The sequence below is a fragment of the Triticum aestivum genome, chromosome 4D (genome assembly GCF_018294505.1).
Source record: "Triticum aestivum cultivar Chinese Spring chromosome 4D, IWGSC CS RefSeq v2.1, whole genome shotgun sequence".
Classification (NCBI taxonomy): Eukaryota; Viridiplantae; Streptophyta; class Magnoliopsida; order Poales; family Poaceae; genus Triticum; species Triticum aestivum.
In genome coordinates, this window is record NC_057805.1 from 221,168,541 (window position 1) to 221,176,142 (window position 7,602).

General features: G+C 39.6%; 1 long non-coding RNA gene across 3 annotated transcripts in view; it reads left to right on the forward strand.

Annotated features, from left to right (window-relative positions):
- LOC123097340 (uncharacterized) overlaps positions 1-7,248 on the forward strand; it is a 42,670-nt gene extending 35,422 nt beyond the window's left edge. For 2 of the 3 annotated variants that reach the window (XR_006447071.1, XR_006447085.1), the window contains 3 exons: positions 5,096-5,182; positions 5,886-6,028; positions 6,880-7,248. This is a non-coding gene — a long non-coding RNA (uncharacterized lncRNA). Of the gene's footprint in view, positions 1-5,095; positions 5,183-5,885; positions 6,203-6,879 lie in introns of those variants that run through there. The other variant, XR_006447072.1, reaches the window with a different exon arrangement.
- The last annotated feature ends 354 nt before the right edge of the window (positions 7,249-7,602 follow it).

A 7,602-nucleotide genomic window follows, 5' to 3' on the forward strand; every position in this document is an offset into this window, starting at 1 on the left:
ATATTGAATAACATTTAATTTCTTATCAACTCTTTGCCCTAGAACAGCACCTACAACATAATCACTAGCATCACACATAATTTCAAATGGTAAATTCCAATCAGGTGGCTGAACAATAGGTGTAGAGATCAATGCTTTCTTAAGTATTTCAAATGCTTCTACACAATCATCATCAAAGACAAATGGTATATCTTTTTGTAATAAATTAGTCAGAGGCCGAGAAATTTTTGAGAAGTCCTTAATGAACCTCCTATAAAAACCGGCATGACCAAGGAAACTTCTTATACCTTTGATGTCCTTGGGACATGACATCTTTTCAATAGCATCAACCTTGGCTTTATCAACCTCAATATCTCTTTCAGAAACTTTATGCCCCAAGACAGTACCTTCATTAACCATAAAGTGGCACTTTTCCCAATTCAAGACAAGATTAGTTTCTTCACATCTCTGCAAAACTCGATCAAGGTTGCTCAAGCAATCATCAAAAGAGGATCCGTAAACGGAGAAATCGTCCATGAAAATCTCACAAATCTTTTCACAAAAGTCAGAGAATATAGCCATCATGCATCTTTGGAAGGTAGTAGGTGCATTACATAAACCAAAAGGCATACGTCTATAAGCAAAAGTACCGAAAGGGCAAGTAAAAGTGGTCTTTGATTGATCATCGGCTGACACAGGTAATTAAGAGAAACCAGAATAACAATCTAGAAAGCAAAAATGTGTATGTTTGGATAATCTTTCTAGCATTTGATCGATAAAAGGTAAGGGGTAATGATCCTTTTTAGTAGCTTTATTTAATTTGCGGAAATCAGTTACCATCCTATAACCTGTAATAATTCTTTGCGGAATCAATTCATCTTTATCATTAGGAACCACAGTAATACCTCCCTTCTTAGGGACACAATGGACAGGACTTACCCATTGACTATCAGCAACGGGATAAATAATACCTGCCTCAAGAAGCTTTAGTATTTCCTTTCTTACCACTTCTTTCATCTTAGGATTCAGCCGTCGTTGGTGATCACGAACTGGTTTGGCATCTTTCTCCAAATTTATTTTGTGTTGACATAGTGTGGGACTAATGCCCTTAAGATCATCAAGAGTATATCCAATAGCAGCGCGGTGCTTCTTCAGAGTTTTCAATAATCTCTCTTCTTCAAGCTCTGAAAGGTTAGCACTAATAATAACAGGATATATCTTTTTCTCATCAAGATAAGCATATTTAAGAGTGTCAGGTAACGGTTTAAGCTCAAACACGGGATCACCCTTGGGTGGAGGAGGATCCCCTAGGATTTCAACAGGAAAATTGTGTTTCAGGATGGGTTCCTACTTAAAGAATACTTCATCTATTTCCCTTCTTTCATTCATAAACATATCATTTTCATGGTCTAGCAAATATTGTTCTAAAGGATCACTAGGAGGCACGACAATAGAAGCAAGACCAATAATTTCATCTTTACTAGGCAATACCTCTTCACGGTGTTGTCTACGAAATTTAGAAAAGTTGAACTCATGAGACATATCACCTAGACCAATAGTAACAACATCCTTTTCGCAGTCTATCTTAGCATTAACTGTATTCAAGAAGGGTCTACCAAAAATAATGGGACAAAAGCTATCTTGTGGGGAACCAAGAACAAGAAAATCAGCAGGATATTTAGTTTTCCCACACAGGACTTCAACATCTCTAACAATTCCCATTGGTGATATAGTATCTCTATTGGCAAGTTTAATTGTGACATCAATATCTTCTATCTCAGCAGGTGCAATATCATGCATAATTTCTTTGTATAAGTCAAAAGGTATTGCACTAGCACTAGCACCCATATCACATAAGCCATGATAACAATGATCTCCTATTTTAACAGAAATAACAGGCATGCCTACCACGGGTCTATGTTTTTCTTTAGCACAAGGTTTAGCAATTCTAGCAGTCTCATCACAGAAATAAATAACATGCCCATCAATATTATCAGCCAAGAGATCTTTAACAATAACAATATTAGGTTCAACTTTAACTTGCTCAGGAGGTGTATAAGTTCTAATATTGCTTTTACAAACCACAGTTGAAGCTTTAGCATGAGCTTTTATCCTAACAGGAAAAGGTGGTTTGTCAACATAAGTAGTAGGAACAATAGGATCATTATAAGTGATAGTCTTTTCTTCAACTTTAATAGGTGCAGCTACTTTTACTTCTATGGGAGGATGATATTTAAACCACTTCTCCTTAGGGAGATCAACATGAGAAGCAAAAGATTCACAGAAAGAAGCTACTATCTCAGAGTCAAGTCCATATTTAGTGCTAAATTTACGGAAAACATCGGTATCCATAAAAGATTTAACACAATCAAACTTAGGTGTCATACCTGACTCCTTACCTTCGTCGAGGTCCCAATCTTCAGAGTTGCGTTTAATTCTTTCCAATAAATCCCATTTGAATTCAATAGTCTTCATCATAAAAGAGCCAGCACAAGAAGTATCGAGCATGGTGCGATTGTTATCAGAAAGCTGAGCATAAATTTTTTGAATAATTATTTCTCTTGGGAGCTCATGATCGGGGCATGAATATAACATTGATTTAAGCCTTCCCCAAGCTTGAGCGATGCTTTCTCCTTCGCGAGGCCAAAAATTATATATATAATTGCGATCACGATGAACAAGATGCATAGGATAAAACTTCTGATGAAATTCCAATTTCAATCGTTTGTAGTTCCATGAGCCCATAACATCACATAGCCTATACCATGCCAATGCATCTCCCTTCAAAGATAAAGGGAAGACCTTATTCTTAATAACATCATCAGGCACACCAGCAAGCTTAAATAATCCACAAACTTCATCCACATATATTAGGTGCTCATCAGGATGCATTGTTCCGTCTCCTGCAAAAGGATTAGCTAGCAGTTTTTCTATCATACCTGAAGGAATCGCAAAGTAGACATTTTCATTTTCAGTAAGTTCAGTAGGTTGAGGAGAAACTCTTTGCTCTACTGGTCAGGGTGAAGATACCCCGAACAAGCCCCTCAGAGGATTACTTTCCATAGTAACAAGTGACAGTAAATTTCAGCACACTATATAAATTTTTCCTTACCAAATTCCACCTACCAAAGGCGCTTCACTCCCCGGTAACGGCGCCAGAAAAGAGTCTTGATGACCCACAAGTATAGGGGATCTATCATAGTCCTTTCGATAAGTAAGAGTGTCGAACCTAACAAGGAGCAGAAGGAAATGATAAGCGGTTTTCAGCAAGGTATTCTCTGCAAGCACTGAAATTATAGGTAACAGATAGTTTTGTGATAAGGTAATTTGTAGCGACCAACAAGTAACAAAAGTAAATAAAATGCAGCAAGGTGGCCCAATCCTTTTTCTAGCAAAGGACAAGCCTGGACAAACTCTTATATAGAGAAAAGCGCTCCCGAGGACAAATGGGAATTATCGTCAAGCTAGTTTTCATCACGTTCATATGATTCGCGTTCGGTACTTTGATAATTTGATATGTGGGTGGACCGGTGCTTGGGTGCTGCACTTACTTGGACAAGAATCCCACTTATGATTAACCCCTATTGCAAGCATCCGCAACTACAAAAGAAGTATTAAGGTAAACCTAACCATAGCATGAAACAAGTGGATCCAAATCAGCCCCTTACGAAGCAACGCATAAACTAGGGTTTAAGCTTCTGTCACTCTAGCAACCCATCATCTACTTATTACTTCCCAATGCCTTCCTCTAGGCCCAAACAATGGTGAAGTGTCATGTAGTCGACGTTCACATAACACCACTAGAGGAGAGACAACATACATCTCATCAAAATATCGAACGAATACCAAATTCACATGACTACTAATAGCAAGACTTCTCCCATGTCCTCAGGAACAAACGTAACTACTCACAAAGCATATTCATGTTCATAATCAGAGGGGTATTAACATGCATATAGGATCTGAACATATGATCTTCCACCAAATAAACCAACTAGCATCAACTACAAGGAGTAATTAACACTACTAGCAACCTACAGGTACCAATCCCAGACATGGAGACAAGAATTGGATACAAGATATGAACTACGGTTTGAGAGGAGATGGTGCTCGTGAAGATGTTGATGGAGATTGCCCTCTCCCGATGAGAGGAGCATTGGTGATGACGATGGCGATGATTTCCCCCTCCCGGAGGGAAGTGTCCCCGGCAGAACAGCTCTGCCGGAGCCCTAGATTGGTTCCGCCAAGGTTCCGCCTCATGGCGGCGGAGTCTCGTCCCGAAAGCTTGCTTATGATTTTTCTTTGGACGAAAGACTTCATATAGCACAAGATGGGCACCGGAGGGCCAACAGGGGACCCACGAGGCAGGGGCGCGCGCCCAGGGGGGTAGGGCGCGCCCCCACCCTCGTGGCCAGGGTGTGGGCCCCCTCTGGTATTTCTTCCGCTCAGTATTTTTTATTATTTCCAAAAATGACTTTCATGGAGTTTCAGGACTTTCGGAGTTGTGCAGAATAGGTCTCTAATATTTGCTCCTTTTCCAGCCCAGAATTCCAGCTGCCGGCATTCTCTCTCCTTATGCAAACCTTGTAAAATAAGAGAGAATGGGCATAAGTATTGTGACATAATGTGTAATAACAGCCCATAATGCAATAAATATCGATATAAAAGCATGATGCAAAATGGACGTATCAAGCACGAAGCAATCGACCAAAGATGAAGTTTGTGTAGCGGCCGGCTCGTGCGGCGTCTCGGCTTCGGGGTAAAGCAGGTTTGGTTTCCCTCTCATGTCACACCCTCCCTTGTGTTCTTGGTACGATTCCAAGGATGGCCACATTACATGTGTGTGTGATTTCTTCCTCGTATCTAATCTTTCTATGTAGTAACGATAGGATCAGAAGATCTGCTCTTTTTTCTGTACATTAAGCAACCACCATATGGATTTTACAATGTGTTGCAGGAAAACATAACCCCTTTTGCTTTGCTCCTATTAATTTTTGGTATCCAAGGAAAATATGGTGGTAGCAAATATTTGTCTTGGATCCACCCCTGTTATTAATGTCTCCTATCTTGTACAACAAATATTTGAAAACATTGACATATTTTGCGATGGATGCAGAGACACAAGCCTCTGCATTGACATCTTAATTGCAAGTTGCAACAAATATTTCAAAACTGGGGATGTATCGCAAATATTTGTTGCACGGTAAGCCTCTGTATTTGAAATAGCTGCTATTTGTTGATAACTTTTTCAGCCAACAAGAGTGTTATTTCCTGTACAGTAGGCGTATGCATAAGCTTATACTTTCCTCCATGTTGCTGTCTCATATGGTTTTGTGAATTAGTTACTTCTCTGCGCATAAGAAATTACATTTTACATAAATCAAACAAAAAGAACCACATCTCATAGCATCGTCTCCATTTGGGATTCTAAAATGGGCATTGATGGTCAAGAAATAATCTTTAGAAAGTAGCAGTTTGATCAAGAGACACATATTCTAGAAGTTTAGGTGCTAACCTTTTCTTAACTCGTACTCGCATGCAGTCTAAAGTTTATGAAATAGGTGGTGATGATTGCAGAATTCCAGTCCTTGAGTGTGTCTACAAGTGGATTCAGATACCCTTTCAAAGCTAAACCATCTAGCGTAGTTTGCCATTTATAATTATTACTACCCACCGTTCCAAGTTTTTCTTCTATCTAAAATTGCAAATCGTGATATGGTGCCCATCCCACTTCAGTAGTTGAGCTCCATGATGTTAGAATGTTCTGTGTAGGCTTAGCCTGTTATACTCGGTCTTCAAACTAAATGAGAATGCACTGTTAATGTAATAGATCTGTCACCTTCATGTAGGATGCTCCTCTTCCTTCATTGGCTGCTTCTCATTTTTCTCTTAATGTATCTTATCAGGTCCTAGGAAGATTGGGAGTGACCTTAGTGCAAGAAAATAACAGCCTTAGGGGTGTAGGGTGGACCATTGGAGCAGGTTGTAAACACTAAATCCCTTCCAGTGAAATTGATAGCTTCGTGGCCAGCAAGTTTTTCTTGTGATGGTAGGACTGATTGCTCTGCCTACACATACCCTTTTTCAGTTGCTGGTATAGATTTGAGGAGGCAACTGAGTTTGATTTTTTATACTGGCTACTGTGTACAGAACCAATGTTGCATTATGGCCATTTTGTTCCATTATTGATTTCAAACGAGTATTTTTATGCTAATACACACTCATCCCCCTAGCTCCGGACATTGTGGCACATGTGCGAGTAGGGGCTGCTGCTTATTTCAATTGTAGGTATAGATTTGAGGAGGCAACCGTGCTTGATTATTTTAATACTGTCTACTGTATACAGAACCAATGTTGCATTATGGCCATTTTGTTCCATTGTTGATTTCAAATGAGTATTTCTATGCTAATACACACTCATGCCCCTAGCTGTCACCATTGTAGCTGTATAGATGGTCTAGCTAATGTTTTTGGTTCCTATTTACAAGAGATGTTGGGTATGAATAGTGGCAGAGCATGACGAGCAACTAGGGGGTGGCAGTTTTCAAACTAGAAGAGAAATATGCATGAAAAAGTCAAAAACAGGCATATCTCGCAACATATAATTACGAAAGATAATAATTGTTACCTGAAACAATAATTCAATAATTATTGTTGCTTCTCAGTTTCAAGTGTCTTTAATTGATATAACCATAATGTGGTTGACTGGTTTAACATCTGATGGTCTGAATCATGTTTCTTTAGTTTATACTTTACATAAAAATAACAGGTTAACCCGTGCGGCTAAAAAAAGTACAACAGGTTAACCCCCATGGGCCATGGGCCAACAATTAGAAACATGTGAATCAAGTTTCCATGGCAATCAAAATTCACATGTAGCTTGCTTATGTCCTTCGGCAGGATTTCACTTTTTAGTTGATCGGTCGTCATCGCCCTGGGCTTCGGCCGTGGTGTACAACACAACATCAACATGAGAAGGAAGCAACTCTTGCCTGTATATGTAGGCGCAACAACAAGCAACCGGCGTGATGGTTGGTTGGCAGTTCAAGACTCAATGAAGCAGTCCAGAAAGGAGCTAACACTGCTGGGGGAGAAACTGGACAGAGGAATTGGGACAAAACCTAGAGAATAAATCTCCATGGAGGTGAGTCGTCGGAGACACAATTTCTATCTATGTATTTGGGGGGAAAAGAGATGAGCATGAAAGGCTATGGCTGCATTGGTGAGAGAGGAAAGTTATCTATCCAAGAGGCTCCGTCGGTGGGTATGAACAACATATGGGTTGTTCAACTTGCTGGGGATTGAAGGGGGTTGGCCCTTGAGTCAAAATCCTCTCCAATTATTCCTAGACGGGATTGCAGGGGGCATTAATCAAACAATCACTCAAGAGTGAGAATTGTTTAAAAGGAGAGTGTGAATAAGTAGCAAAACAACAAAAAGATTGATCTAACGTTGCAAAAATAAGTTGACACTAGCCAAACAAGAAAAATAAAATAATGATCTCACGATACAATATATATGAGCAATGTTGCTTGACGTGCAAGAATATCCTAATAGTATATGTGGTACGATTGATGTTGTCCCGTGGCAACGCATGGGCAATTAACTAGTTTGAGGATAAAA